Source organism: Triticum aestivum, chromosome 2B, assembly GCF_018294505.1.
Source record: "Triticum aestivum cultivar Chinese Spring chromosome 2B, IWGSC CS RefSeq v2.1, whole genome shotgun sequence".
NCBI lineage: Eukaryota > Viridiplantae > Streptophyta > Magnoliopsida > Poales > Poaceae > Triticum > Triticum aestivum.
The window spans coordinates 659560387-659574229 of NC_057798.1; the positions used below are offsets into that span (position 1 = coordinate 659560387).

General features: G+C 45.1%; 1 pseudogene; it reads left to right on the forward strand.

Moving 5' to 3' along the window:
* The first annotated feature begins 837 nt into the window (after window positions 1–837).
* LOC123046542 (serine/threonine-protein kinase RUNKEL-like) lies at window positions 838–11575 on the forward strand (annotated as a pseudogene).
* The last annotated feature ends 2268 nt before the right edge of the window (window positions 11576–13843 follow it).

The window sequence follows — 13843 nt, forward strand, 5'->3', positions numbered from 1 at the left end:
TAGGTTGTAACATCACACTTATCTAAGCAAAATAGATGATGTGGCATGTAATTAATGAAGAAAGAAAGGCATGTGGTAACATAGCTAGTTACTGTAACATCACACATATCAAGACAAGATGAGTCTATAGCCTAATAAAGGAAGTGTTGCATGTTACCATACATATATTACTCCCTACTATAAAGGTAGTAATATAGAGTAGTAAGAGCATCTCCAACAGCCGTGCCGCAAATTAGTCCGTTTTAGCACGCGCGCAACGCGGCGGGTCGCTCCAGCGGGCGCGCAAAAACGGCGCGCGCGCTATAACGAATTGGGCACGCTGTCGGAAACACTATTCCGCGAGGTGTATTCCGGGCGCCCGCTACAGCGCGTGGCACACTCGAGCGCTCGCCTCGCACTTCCTCTCCCACTTCCACCCCCATCCGGCCGCGCCGCCGCCCCCGCCCGCGCCACTTCCACTATTCGTTGTGTTTATTGCATTATTTGTTGTACTGAACGATAAATTATTTGTTTGAGTTGTAATGATAACGAAATTGAACTATTTATTGTTGATTTATTTTGTTTGTTTGGTCATTTTTGCTCCTCTTCTTTGAAATGTATATGTGGTTTGTGCGACGCGCGCGCTATATTTTTGCGCGTTGCTGGAGCGGTGCGCGCGCGCTGCATTATAGCACGGCTGCTGTCGGCCGCGCTAAAGCAGCCAAAACGCGCGCTGCAAACAGATTTTTTGCGCGCGGCGCTTAGCGCGGCTGCTGGAGATGCTCTAACACCCATTGTGGCTAGTCTAAGAAGCGTTCACAGCCAAACCGAAGACGAAAATGATGCGAAATTCGAAAAATCAACGGGAGCGTCTCCTTCGAAACCGAAGCCCCGCTCACTCTCTCCTCTCCGCTCCGCTCCCCATTTCGCGCACTTCTCCGGCCGCCTCAGACCACAAGCCCTAAACCTAGCCGGAGACCAGAGGAGGAGTCCTCCTCCACCCTCCAGCTATTGCTGCTCCGCCATGAACAACTTCCACGTCTACGAGGCCATTGGCCGCGGCAAGCACGCGGTAACCCTCCGCCCCCACCTCCTCCATTCCGGTCGGTTTCGTCCCCTACCCCGGCCTCGGATCCGCCCGTATCGGGCCGGGGCTGGCTCGAATGCGAGGGATCTCTGATTTTATTTTTTGGGTGGATGGGGTTGTGTTGTGGTGCGGAAGACGGTGTACAAGGGGCGGAAGAAGAAAACCATCCAGTACTTCGCCGTCAAGAGCGTCGAAAGTCGCAGCGATCCAAGGTCCTCAATGAGGTGAGCCAACCCCTCCCTCCCCGCGTCAATTTTTGGGGCGAAGCTTGTGCGGCGTTTGCATTGGTTTAGGAGCGGCTAGCTGGTTTGGCAACATGTAGCCACGTGCTAGTGCGTGTATGTCGCGATTCGCGTAATTTATTTGATGATAGATCTTCCGTGGCTTTGGGTTTAGGCTTGGTACATGACAATATCTGATTAATTGTTGTTTGCCCAAGCAATTGTTGTTTGCCCAAGCATTCGACTTCTGGTTAGTGTTTGCTTGAGGATGATGCAGTATGAAGGGCGCCGGGCTTACCTCTTCCACACGCCCCTCCATGTATCGGGGGAAACCCTAGAACCAGTCCGGGCAACAGCGTCGGCATTGTCGCGTTCCTTCCTGAAGGTGTTGCTTGGTATGCGGCGGTCCGAAGTGCTAGGAGCGTGGTGGAAATTCTCCGGCGGGCGCAGCGGTTACGGGTCACCATCGTTTTTGTCGACCCGACTCTGTTGTCATTAGTTTCTTTTTCTTTCTCTGTTATTTCTTTTGGGCTTGCTTGTGCTGTTTGCCCCAGCATCGGACTATCAGTTGTATCGTGTGGTTGCTATATCTATATAGCGGGGCGAAAGCCTATTTCGAGAGAACTTAACTGCCCCAGGCTTAATGTAACCGTGACTAAGATAATGATAAGCTCGATGTGCTAAATGCCGTGCAGTTTTTCACCTGCCACACAGCATCACGAATTCTTATATTTTCAAGTGCTGGAAAAACATAAACTTCCTAATAATTTTGCACATACCCAATTATAGAAGAGATGTGCCCATGAAGATAAGTTACAACCTGCGCTCACTAATGAATGTTGTTGACCTACTATTGGCAAATGCTGTTCTTTTGTTGGGTTTGTACTTAGTTTGTTGTTATTGTCGCTTCCAAGGACCTGTCTTTCTTTTGGATGTGCCTTTTGTCTCTCTGAGCAACTGCCCAAGGGTAATTATCAATAAGGTAGATAAAATGTTACCAGATAGAGAATCATTCTCAAGCTTGGTGAGCATTCTTAGATGTTCTATCATAAGTTTGATCAATGCTTATGCTCATAAGTTGTTTATTTATGGTTTGTTCCTTTGTGCCAATGATGCTTTTGAACTTACCTTTGCAGGTCCAGATGCTCCATTCTTCAGATCATGCAAATGTCCTGAAATTTTACTCTTGGTAAGTTTTTAAGGATTCATATTGACGTATTGCTTTGCCTGTGCTAATTTTGCAGTATAGCAATTGCAAGTACTTTGCTAGTCTTGTTGAGGTTATCCTTACTGTTCACTTAACATTTGACCATTCTAGTGCATACCATAACTATGCCTTGCTTTTCTCCCTAGGTACGAAACATCAGCACATTTTCGGCTAGTATTGGAATATTGTGTTGGTGGAGACCTCAAGGGCTTGCTCGAGCAGGTATCTTGCTTATCCTTTTAAGCATTGTATGCATTTCACTAATTTGAAGAAGGGAACACAAAGCATCCTTTTGTGTACGTTTGCAATTGCAACTGATATATTCTGCTGATATCACAGATACGTGAGAAAAAATTGCACCTAAAGTTTAGGAGCTTGGAATATTTGAACTAGAAGTACAAGAGACAAAAGTTACTCTTTCTTATCAGCTTTTATGAAAACATCACATGAAACTTTATAGGACAGCTTGCTAATTGTTCTTCCAATAGGAATAGATGTTTCGCACAATCTTGTTATTGTTGCTATTATAATTGTGCGCATTGAAAGAAATTTCAATCTGACAACTCGAAGTTGTGAATGCTACTAAAACTATTTTTTCTTGAGAAAACTGTTTGTCATTTCATTGAAGTATGTTCAGACCGAACCACCTGCTTTTACGATCTTAGTTCTATTTTTCTTTATACTCCCTCCGTCCCAAAATAACTGTCTCAAGCTTAGTACACCTTTGTACAAGAGCTAGTACAAAGTTGAGACACTTATTTTGGGACGGAGGGAGTAGCATTCACGGTTTTTATACTTTGTGTTCATGCATTGAAGTACGAATTTTAGTCTTGCTTGTGCTCCACTTGGAAAAGGATTAGATAATTAACTGTTTCAAGATGGGAAACTGGAGTGCTGCTCTCCATTTTCTCCACTTGGAAACACTCAGAGCACCCTGCATAGTCTTTGACTCTAAGAAATGCTTGATTTATTTGCTATCCTGGTAATGCTGATCTATTGTTTTAGTAGTGTATTATATTGTTGCGGCGCAAAGCTTTTGCTAGCCTGTTTAATTGTACTTGCTTGTCATCCTAGACAACACGTGTTGATAAGGGCGAGCCACATAATTCTCTGTGGTGGCTGTTTGTGTTCCAGAGACCTGTTGTGTGAGTAGATTTGATCTTTTACTGTATATAACATCAGTGAAGACAAATGCTACCCCATTTTTCTTCTATTTGCCTGTCATCCTAGACAACACGTGTTGATAAGGGTGACCCACATAATTCTCTGTGGTGCCTGTTTGTGTTCCAGAGACCTGTTGTGTGAGTAGATTTGCAGATCTTTTACTATATGTAACATCAGTGAAGACAAATGCTACCCCATTTTTCTGCTTGCTTGTCATCCTAGACAACACGTGTTGATAAGGGTGACCCACGTAATTCTCTGTGGTGCCTGTTTGTGTTCCAGAGACCTGTTGTGTGAGTAGACATGTAGACCTTTTACTATATGTAACATCAGTGAAGACAAATGCTACCCATTTTTATGCTTGCTTTGTCTTTATGTATTCTGTCTCATGTCTCATCCTATGTATTTTCATGCAGGATAAGAAGCTGCCTGAAAGTGCCATGCACGACCTGGCTTATGATCTTGTCAAAGCCCTCCTGTAAAGTTTATTTGGTAACCTCGTTTTCATTATATCTGTTGTGTTATGGGTGGATTTTGATTGACTGAAAACATGTTGGGTGTTAGGTTCTTGCATTCACAAGGAATTATATACTGTGATCTGAAGCCATCTAACATTCTACTTGATGAGTTTGGATGCATGAAGGTAATCAGTAGACCACTGTGTAATATGTAAATACAGTGACAGCAAAAGAATAGACAATTGCTGGGAACTAACATTAATTTCCCCTTATTGTTGTAGCTGTGTGGTTTTGGGTTAGCAAGACGTTTAAAGGACATTGAGAAGACCAATCCTGGAGATGTGAGCTCCCATTTCCTTTTCTTCAAGCATTTCGTTTCATTTGGTTTTATCTTATTTTAATGATTTCCCCCGGTTCGAATACCTGGTTTTTAGGTGCCACAACCTATGAGGGGGACACCATGTTACATGGCTCCTGAGTTGTTCCAAGAGGGAGGGGTCCACTCATATGCTTCTGATTTCTGGGCTCTTGGTTGTGTGCTATATGAATGCTATGCAGGAAGACCTCCTTTCGTGGGCCGTGAATTTACCCAGTTAGTCAAATCCATAGTTTCAGAGCCTGCACCACCTTTACCTGATAACATGTCAAGGTCTTTCCAGAATCTGATCAACTGCTTACTCATGAAAGACCCAGCTGAAAGACTACAGTGGTCTGAACTATGTGCACACAACTTTTGTAGGAACAGTATGCCGATGATTCCTTTACCTCCTCAGCCTGCCTTTGATAACATGGTTGGACTTCCCGCTACGCCATATTTAGTTGAGCAAAATGGGGATAAACCCACCAGACAGCTGACGCCACCCAAGACTCGTGAACACCTACGCAAGAAAGATGAAAATTCCGCCAAGGTGTTCACGACCCCTATTAAGAATGTGCAAACTGGTAAGAAAAATAATCCAAATCATTGTAAGGCTGATGGTTTGAAGGGTGTAAATGTCCTTAGAATGTCTCGCATAGCTAAGAAAAATTTGCAAAGGGAAAAGGCCGAGGAGAACTACAGGCGCCCTCCCACAGAAACAGACGAAAATGAGGCTGAAGTTAAGATCGGAAATACATGGAGCTTGATTTTGGTGAAAATGCAGAAGGCGGTGCACCTGATGATAATGATGGATCAGATAATGCTGGATCCACAGCAGATGAAAAACATAGGACTCAAGGAACTGATGGAAATGAAGAGAACTGCATAAATCAGGTGGATATGCTCACGGATGAGTGTTCTGTTAAGCCTGATACCGTGTTGTAAGCTGAGCAGAACGTCCAAAGATAACTTATGATGCTGCAACAGGTTCTGAGCGGTCTAACATCTTTGAAGCATTCTGGCATCCAACAGACCTTGCAGTTAAACCAGTCATGCCCAGTAAAAAAGGAGATAAAGCTACAGAGAGCATCTCTGTGCTTCCTTTTGAAGCTCTTCCTGCAGCTGATTACATCAAGTTACCACGAGAACAGGTGAATGCATTCAATAGCCAGATAATTCAGAGTTTGAGTGGATCTTTTCAGGTTTCAGAGAAACAGAATATCACCAGTTACCTGGAGTTGTTAAGCATGAAATCTGATGCTGCAAATACAATCACTAATGGCCCAATTATGTCGTTGCTCATAAAAATGCTCCGACTATCAAAAACTTCAGTCTTGCGTGTACACTGTACAGGTTGCTTCACTTATGGGACTGCTGATACGCTACTCCACTATCCTTGATGCAGAGCTAGCTAGTTCAGGAATTATTAATGCCTTGTCAGATGGCTTAAGAGACCGGCACGATAAACTGAGGAGATCCTGTATGGCAACACTTGGAGAATTACTGTTCTACATATCAACTCAATCTGATCAGGATAGCAAGGAAAGCAATGCTGAAGAATCTCCTATGAAGGACAACAAATCTGGTGCCTTGTGGCAGGTTAGAAACTCCAAATGAAAAATATGCTAGCTCTACATTTTTTTTGCATGCCAGTGGTTGATTTACATGGACTTACCTTGTATTACCCTATACTGCATCATGTTCTGAAAAGGTAAGCTGTGGTGGCAAGATACTGGGAACTAGATTCCAACATCTCTAATGGTTAGTACTGTTTCTTCTATGGGAACATATTCTCTTTGCCCACCGTAATGTACTGAAGTAGAAATTCATTAGGAGTTGAAAGTATATTAACTGAAAGAACAAAATGCAGCATATACATATGTAGATGGTAGATACCGACTTCATGTTCCAATACATGCTCCATTCTTTATTCATGTGTCTAGACGCAAGTTTATTTTTAATGTGTGTGTTGAGCTTTTGCAGTTATTATAAGTACATAAAAGGGTATGTATTGGAACATGAGGATAGTTATATAAATATCCTAGCTGTATGTGGTCATTTAGCCTAGATAAACATATTGAGTGGTTCATTTCCTTTGATTTGCAGCTATAAGTTCAAACTACTGCCTTCCATGATTTAACTTGGCAAACTGTGCAGGTCCCTAGTGCTGTAATTGCACTGGTGTCATCTATCTTGCGTAAAGGGGAAGACGATCTGGCCCAGCTTTATGCCTTACGAACAATTGATAATATATGTAGCCCAGGGACAGACTGGACATCACGGTTTGCTTCCCAAGATGCAAGTGGTCATCTTTGCTACATCTATAAAGCAACTGGGAAGCAGGAGAATACAAGGCTTATTGCAATTTCTTGTTTGAGCCGCCTAGCTCGATTCAGTTCGTCATGTACTCATTTAATACTGGAGAAGCTATCATTCAAGGATATTGCATCCACACTCTTTAAGGGCAATCCACGTGAGCAACAGATCAGTCTGAATCTTCTGAATTCGGCATTAGTGAACAGTCATACCATACCAAATATGAACCGCTATATTCAGTTGTTAACCGAGGAGAAACATTTGGTCCCTGGACTTATTTCTCTGATAGAACAGGGATCTGACATTCTGCATGGAAAAACTCTTCTATTTGTTGCTCTTCTTTGCAAGAACAGTCGAAGGTGGCTTCCACAATTCTTTTGCAATGCAAAGCTGCTATCGGCAGTCGATAGATTGGGAAAGGAGAAGGATGGTTTGATTCATCAATGTACCGAAGCATTTGTTCAGTTAGTTGCTTTGTTGGTCCCAGGCATTCTTGACACTGTATCTAGTGATATACAGCAGGTCATGGGTGGCAAATGTCATGGACCTATTACTGCTTTAACGGGACGTGCTCATCCAAAGAGCACAATTCATTTGTTCCCTGTTGTCCTTCATCTTCTTGGGAGTGTATCCTTCAATCACAGAGTTGTGACAAGTCAAGTATTGCTCCAGTTGGCTAATCTTATGAAGATATTGGAGACACCATTTCAGGTATGGCCTATAACTATCTGGACCCAACCTTCTTAGAACTGCTAGGTTCTCAAACCAGGATTCACTCACTGTTTTCTCACACACATGCACACAAGGGACTAGTATGAAGCTCTATAGGTTTATATCAACGGCACAAGCTTACTTTTACAAACAGGGGTGCATGTCCTTTTATAGGACTAACCAAACCAACTATATGCTACCAGTACTTGATAGCTAAGCTAGGACAGCTCAGTGCAAACTTTTACTGTAGTCTAGGACATACTGGTATCTGTCTACAGCTCAAAGTCAAATCAGATTTTACTTTTTACTGCTGGCAACTACAGTATATCGGTGTAGCTGCTACTCATTGCTGACATATGCATATCTAGATAATTTTGCATGCCATGATACAACTTCCACATGACTGGCCATGACAAACAAACCTGATGAGAAAATATTTTTCGATAAAGGGCGCTTTTATTATCTCAAAATGTAGCATCAAAGTGATACAAAGCATTAAGAGTATCACCCGGCCTCTGCATAACTAGGATGCACACAGCCAAACACCAGTAGTCTGATAAGTAGAAAGATAAAAGACCGACAATTCGGCAACAGTAGAGTCTATAGACCGACACTATGCCTATGTCGAAAGAGATGGTGGACCGAGCCGGAGATTATGCTGCCATCCATGTTGGGTAAAAACCTCCGTAGCCACCTGCTCCAACAGCGTACACACCGCCTTGAACAACGGTTGGTACTCCGCTCGTTGTAGCGTACACCACGTACGAAGCGAGTGCGTACAACGGAAAATAACCTGCAAAGGCAAAACAGTTTTGTCATTAAAAACAACATCATTTCTACATAGCCAAAGCGACCATAGTAAGGCATACGCTCCCACCCTTATTAGCGTTTTGTACCTATTTGAAATACCGTCCAGCCAATGACCAAAAATATTGGCAACACTTGTGGGTGGATACAAATTTGACGCTATTTGGATGGCTGACCACGTAGAACGCGCAAACTTACAGTGAAAAAAGAGGTGTTTAATTGTCTCGTCGTGAGTACAAAAACAACACTTCTTACTTCCCGACCAGTTGCGTCTTGCGAGGTTGTCTTTTGTTAGCACAACTCCCCTACGGAGATACCACATGAATATTTTGACTTTAAGTGGTACCTTCGCTTTCCAAATTATTTTGTTATTTCTCACCGGTACCTCAGAATGCGAGAGTGCACGATACATAGAGTCTACTGTGAAAGACCCCGATGTAGTAAGGTTCCAGCGAAACACATCACGACCTTGTGTCAGGATAATCGAATCCAGACGGGACAATAGATTATTCCATGACATAAGTCGGGTGCCAATCAAATCCCGCCTAAACGAAATATTTGGCGGGGATGAGCTGAGCACTTGCGCAATAGTATTATTCTTATCGCGTGCAATGTTGTATAGGGCTGGGTATTGTTCTCGGAGGCTAGCATTGCACCTGATGAGAAAATATGGAGATCATTCATTATATATTTGCACTGCAATGTCTAAATAAACTCATCCTAGTGTTGATGTTGTCTTGCCTTCACAGTCTTTGCATTACGCCATGTGTTCACCAAACTCTTGTCTTTTCTGGTCATCTTTATTGTATTTCCAGGCTCGGGATGATTTCCAAATGACATTGCTGCGAGTTCTAGAGGCAGCTATGGAAGAGTCTTCTGTTATACTTACGGAACACAAAATATTTACAAGTCGATTCCTTCCGAGCTTATTCATCTTATACAAGGGCAATAAAGACTGTCATGCCAGATTCCTATGTTTGAAGATACTGTCTGATGTGATGATTGTGATCTTCAGTGATTCTTCATTGACTGCAAACGAACAAACGTTAGCTGACCTGATAACAATCTCTGACAAATATTTTCTCCCTCTGTACCCTTCATTTGCAGAGGATGAAGATCCAATACCTATGTATGCACAGAAACTTCTAGTAATGCTGATGGAGCATGATTGTGTTAAGGTATCTGATATCCTGAATGAAGCGACAGTATCCCAGTGCTTTGAACTTTTGCTTGGAGATCTTTCAAATGCAAACGTAAGCAATGTGAAGCTTTGTTTTGCTCTAGCGTCTGCTCCTGACATGGACTCCAATGTCCTTTCACAGCTTCAAGTTGTCAGAAGAATAGGGAATCTAGTTGAGTTTGTGACTGCCAAAGATATGGATGATTTTCTGGAACCAACCTTGGACCTCTGCAGGTCTTTCATTATCCGTGGCATCGGCAGCAACAGAAGTACCGCCCTTACCAAAGAACCTGCACTCCTTGTTGACAGCGCCTTCAGCATGAGCATTGCTGTTGATCAACAATCTTGCATCATGGATATATGTGACCTCGGTGGCAGTATGGGTATATTTCTCGAGGTGTTTAGAAATTCAGATCCACAGATAAGCGATTTGGCGTCAGATTGCGTGGTGTTGCTGCTCAAGGCAGCACCTCGAGAGGCCACGATGGGCTTGCTGGCAAATCTTCCTAAACTGAGCGCTCTTTTGGACTCGTTGAAGCATGGTGTCTCCCTCCAGCTGACTCTCCTACTATACTGCCTAGCATTCTCTTGCAGGCAGTATCTAGCCCAAGGAATGATACTCTCAATGTCGGTGCCAGCTCTGATGCAAGTAGAAGCGCTTGTCTCTGGCTTTCAAGGGCTCACATGATAGCTGCCTTGCTGATGCTGCTTCGTATCTGGGTGCCGAACTGCAGCGCCTACCTCGCTGTGGTTGAGCAGAAATGTGGTCAAGGAGCCAGCAGCTGGCTGCTACTGCACACAAGTGATCTCAATAGGAGGGTATTGGCTTGGTATTTCTGGCGCCAAGTGTATGAGCAGAGCCATCGCCTCATCATGAGAGGCACGGTGCTGATTTCAATTGCTACTGTCTGGCATGGGAGTGCTGGGGATTTCAAAGGTGATATTCTGAGCTTGAGCTCAGTTATTCTCGTTATCTACCTCGTCCTTCCACTCCGAAATTCTCAACTGGCAGCGTACAAGCCCAGGTATTTGTTTTGTATTTTGGTGCTTATTCTGCATCCATGGCCGACACCTGTGCAGAATTCAATGCAACGCCGTTTGGCTGAATTAGCCTGGCTCAGACGGGATGTGAGTCGTCCCGTGCAAGATTCTGTTCCAACGGCAGAGCTTCCTGAACCCAACGGAATTTTTAACTGACAGAAGATTGCAGTCTGAAAAACATGTCAAGCACTCATGCTAATGCCTCAGGCCCCCAGTTCTCACCTCCGGTAAAGCACCATGATCATTGCAGAGGAGGCACCGGAGAAGTGAGATGGAGCCATCCAGTGATTTCTCTTGGAGGTGTACAGCTTCAGCTGGGTGGATGACTGAACCAGACCGTACCTTCAGTTCGCCCAGCCTCTCACTGTCTATCTATAGATGGTGCGCAGGAGCTCAATTTTCAAATTAATGCAATATCCATTCACAGATAAGCAGAGTACTGATGGCACCTGTAGAAAAGCTAGCATTCAATGCAAACATCATTTAGTTTGGAGAGTAGTACACCAATCAATCTGTCTCATGTATTCCATGCTACAAGAATATCTGATCTTGTAGTACCAGCTCCTCAAATTGTGCTCATCAGAAAAGTTGCAACTCATCCAAACAACAGCTTCCAAGTTCCAACCTGACCACCAATCAACCGGTACAAATATAATACATGAGGTAGTACTTATTAAGCACAACACTGATAAGCAAATATCCAGAAAATGTTTTCTGAAACCATTACATCGTTTCATCGAATTAGTGGACACATCGTTTCATCAAATGTTCGAGTCTTGCATGCTAGCTCAACACACATCTGGGAGTCTCAGTTCTGGACCTTTGGTGCAGTTGTTTCCCCGGTAACGCTCGGCCCCACAGTTTTTGCAGGCGCCTTCTCCCTACTTGTCGTGGGTCGCCAATCTCTTTACTCTTTGCTGGTGCCAGTAATCTAGCTAATCCATCTCGTCACTAGGACAGATTCTAGAAAGCTTCTCCCTTGTATATTAATTGTGAACCTCCTTGTTCCCATATGTATTGCATACTATTGATCGTCGATGAACAAAATTTTCTCTCCATTATTTCCAGAATAATGCTGATGCATTAATCGGGTATAAAATTATCTGTTTTCTTATATATCGAGGATTTGAGACTTCAAGCTACAAGCAAAAACTATTATACTATCCCTGGAACTACATATGCTTAGTCAGCTGTATTCAATTATTCATGCATATTATGATTTGCACGATGGATCTATACATGGTAACTATTGCAATAGGTATCTTAGTGTCTTAGGGCATCTCCAGCCGTTGGCCCCCCAGGGGGCGTCTAAAAGCGCCGCCTGGGGGTGAGCCGGCGATACACTCGACGCTGGGGGCGGTTTTGCGTCCAGTCGTCGCCTCCAGGCGCCGAAATTGGCCCACTTTGCAGCTCAATTTTGGCGAATAAACGGCCCATATGGGCGAGAATAGACCCATATTCGGCGTGATTTCGGCGTTCAATTATCAACACACACATATTTCATCACAGAAAAATCAAATACTTCAACAAAATACTACAACAACAAATAGTTCAATACAAATTATATAGTTCAACAAATAAAAACTCGTATTTCATCACGCGGCGTCCCCCTTGAGCCTTCATAGGTGCTCAATCAGATCTTTCTGCAGTTGATGATGCACCTGTGGGTCTCGGATCTCCTGACGCATACTGAGATAGGCAGTCCAAGTTGCCGGTAGCTGGTGATCAACTTCGGCTAGAGGACCCTGCCTGTAGTATGGTTCAGTGTGAAACACTGGGTCTTCTTGCTCGCTCTCGATGATCATGTTGTGCAAGATGACACAGCAAGTCATGATCTCCCACATTTGATCTTTCGACCAGGTCTGAGCAGGGTACCGAACAACAGCGAATCGAGATTGGAGCACACCAAATGCCCGCTCGACATCCTTTCTGCAAGCCTCCTGAACCTTCGCCAAACCAGGCGTTCTTGCCTCCTGCCACAGGGTTTGAGATCGTCTTCACAAATGTCGACCATCTCGGATAGATGCCGCCGGCTAGATAGTACCCCTTGTTGTATTGGTGCCCATTGATCTCGAAGTTCACCGGAGGAGAATGGCCCTCAACGAGCTTGACAAAAACAGGAGAGCACTGCAGCACGTTGATGTCATTGTGAGTTCCTGGCATACCAAAGAAGGAGTGCCAAATCCAGAGGTCCTGTGTGGCTACCGCCTCAAGCACCACACTGCAACCGCCTTTGGCGCCTTTGTACATCCCCTGTCAACCAAATGGTCAGTTCTTCCATTTCCAATGCATGCAGTCGATGCTTCTAAGCATCCCAGGAAATCCTCTTGCTGCATTCTGGGCTAGGATCCGAGCAGTGTCTTCCGCATTGGGTGTTCTCAAGTATTGTGGCCCAAACACTGCCACCACTGCCCGACAGAACTTGTAGAAACACTCTATGCTGGTGGACTCGGCCATGCGCCCATAGTCGTCGAGTGAATCATTGGGAGCTCCATATGCAAGCATCCTCATCGTTGTCGTGCACTTCTGGATGGAGGTGAATCCAAGAGCGCCAGTGCAATCCATCTTGCACTTGAAGTAGTTGTCGAACTCCCGGATGGAATTCACAATCCTGAGGAAGAGCTTTCGGCTCATCCGATAACGGCGCCGAAATGTTCTCTCGCCATGAAGTGGAGCATCGGCGAAGTAGTCGGAGTAGAGCATGCTGTAGCCGTGCAGACGATGCCGGTTCTTTGCTTTCAGCCGCCCCGGCGCCGAGCCACCTCGACGCGGCTTTTCATTGCTCGCCAGCAGTTGTGCGAGGGCGGCGAGCACCATCAGATGCTCTTCTTCCTGGACGTCGGCCGCGGCTTCCTCCTCCAGCAGCGTGGCGAGCTCTTCCTCCTCATCCGAGTCCATCACCGACACAGTCAAAACGCCGAACACCTTGCGCTTGGTGGGTGTGTACCCGCCGTTAAACCGCGCCTCCGCGGCCGGAAAAGGCGGCCGGAAACGCCCAGCTGCTGCGGGAGGGGCTGCCGCGGCGAAGCGCTGCTATTTTCTGGCGGGGAATGGCTATCTAGCGGAGTAGGCCGGCGGCTGTCGCCGGGATATAGCTAGTGGTGGCCGAGGGCGCAGGGGTGCGAGGCGAGTCGGGGGGAAGAAAACCTTGACTTTTCCCCTGTCGGTGTGGGCCAGGCGTGCTTTTCCCTACTGCCGGAGCCCCCAACGGCTCCCCAGCGCGCCGGGTTCGGCCTGTGACCGCCGGGCAGAAAAAAGGTCCGAACCGGCGATTTTCGGCGTTCTGGGGGCGCGACTGGGCCGTTTTTTCGACG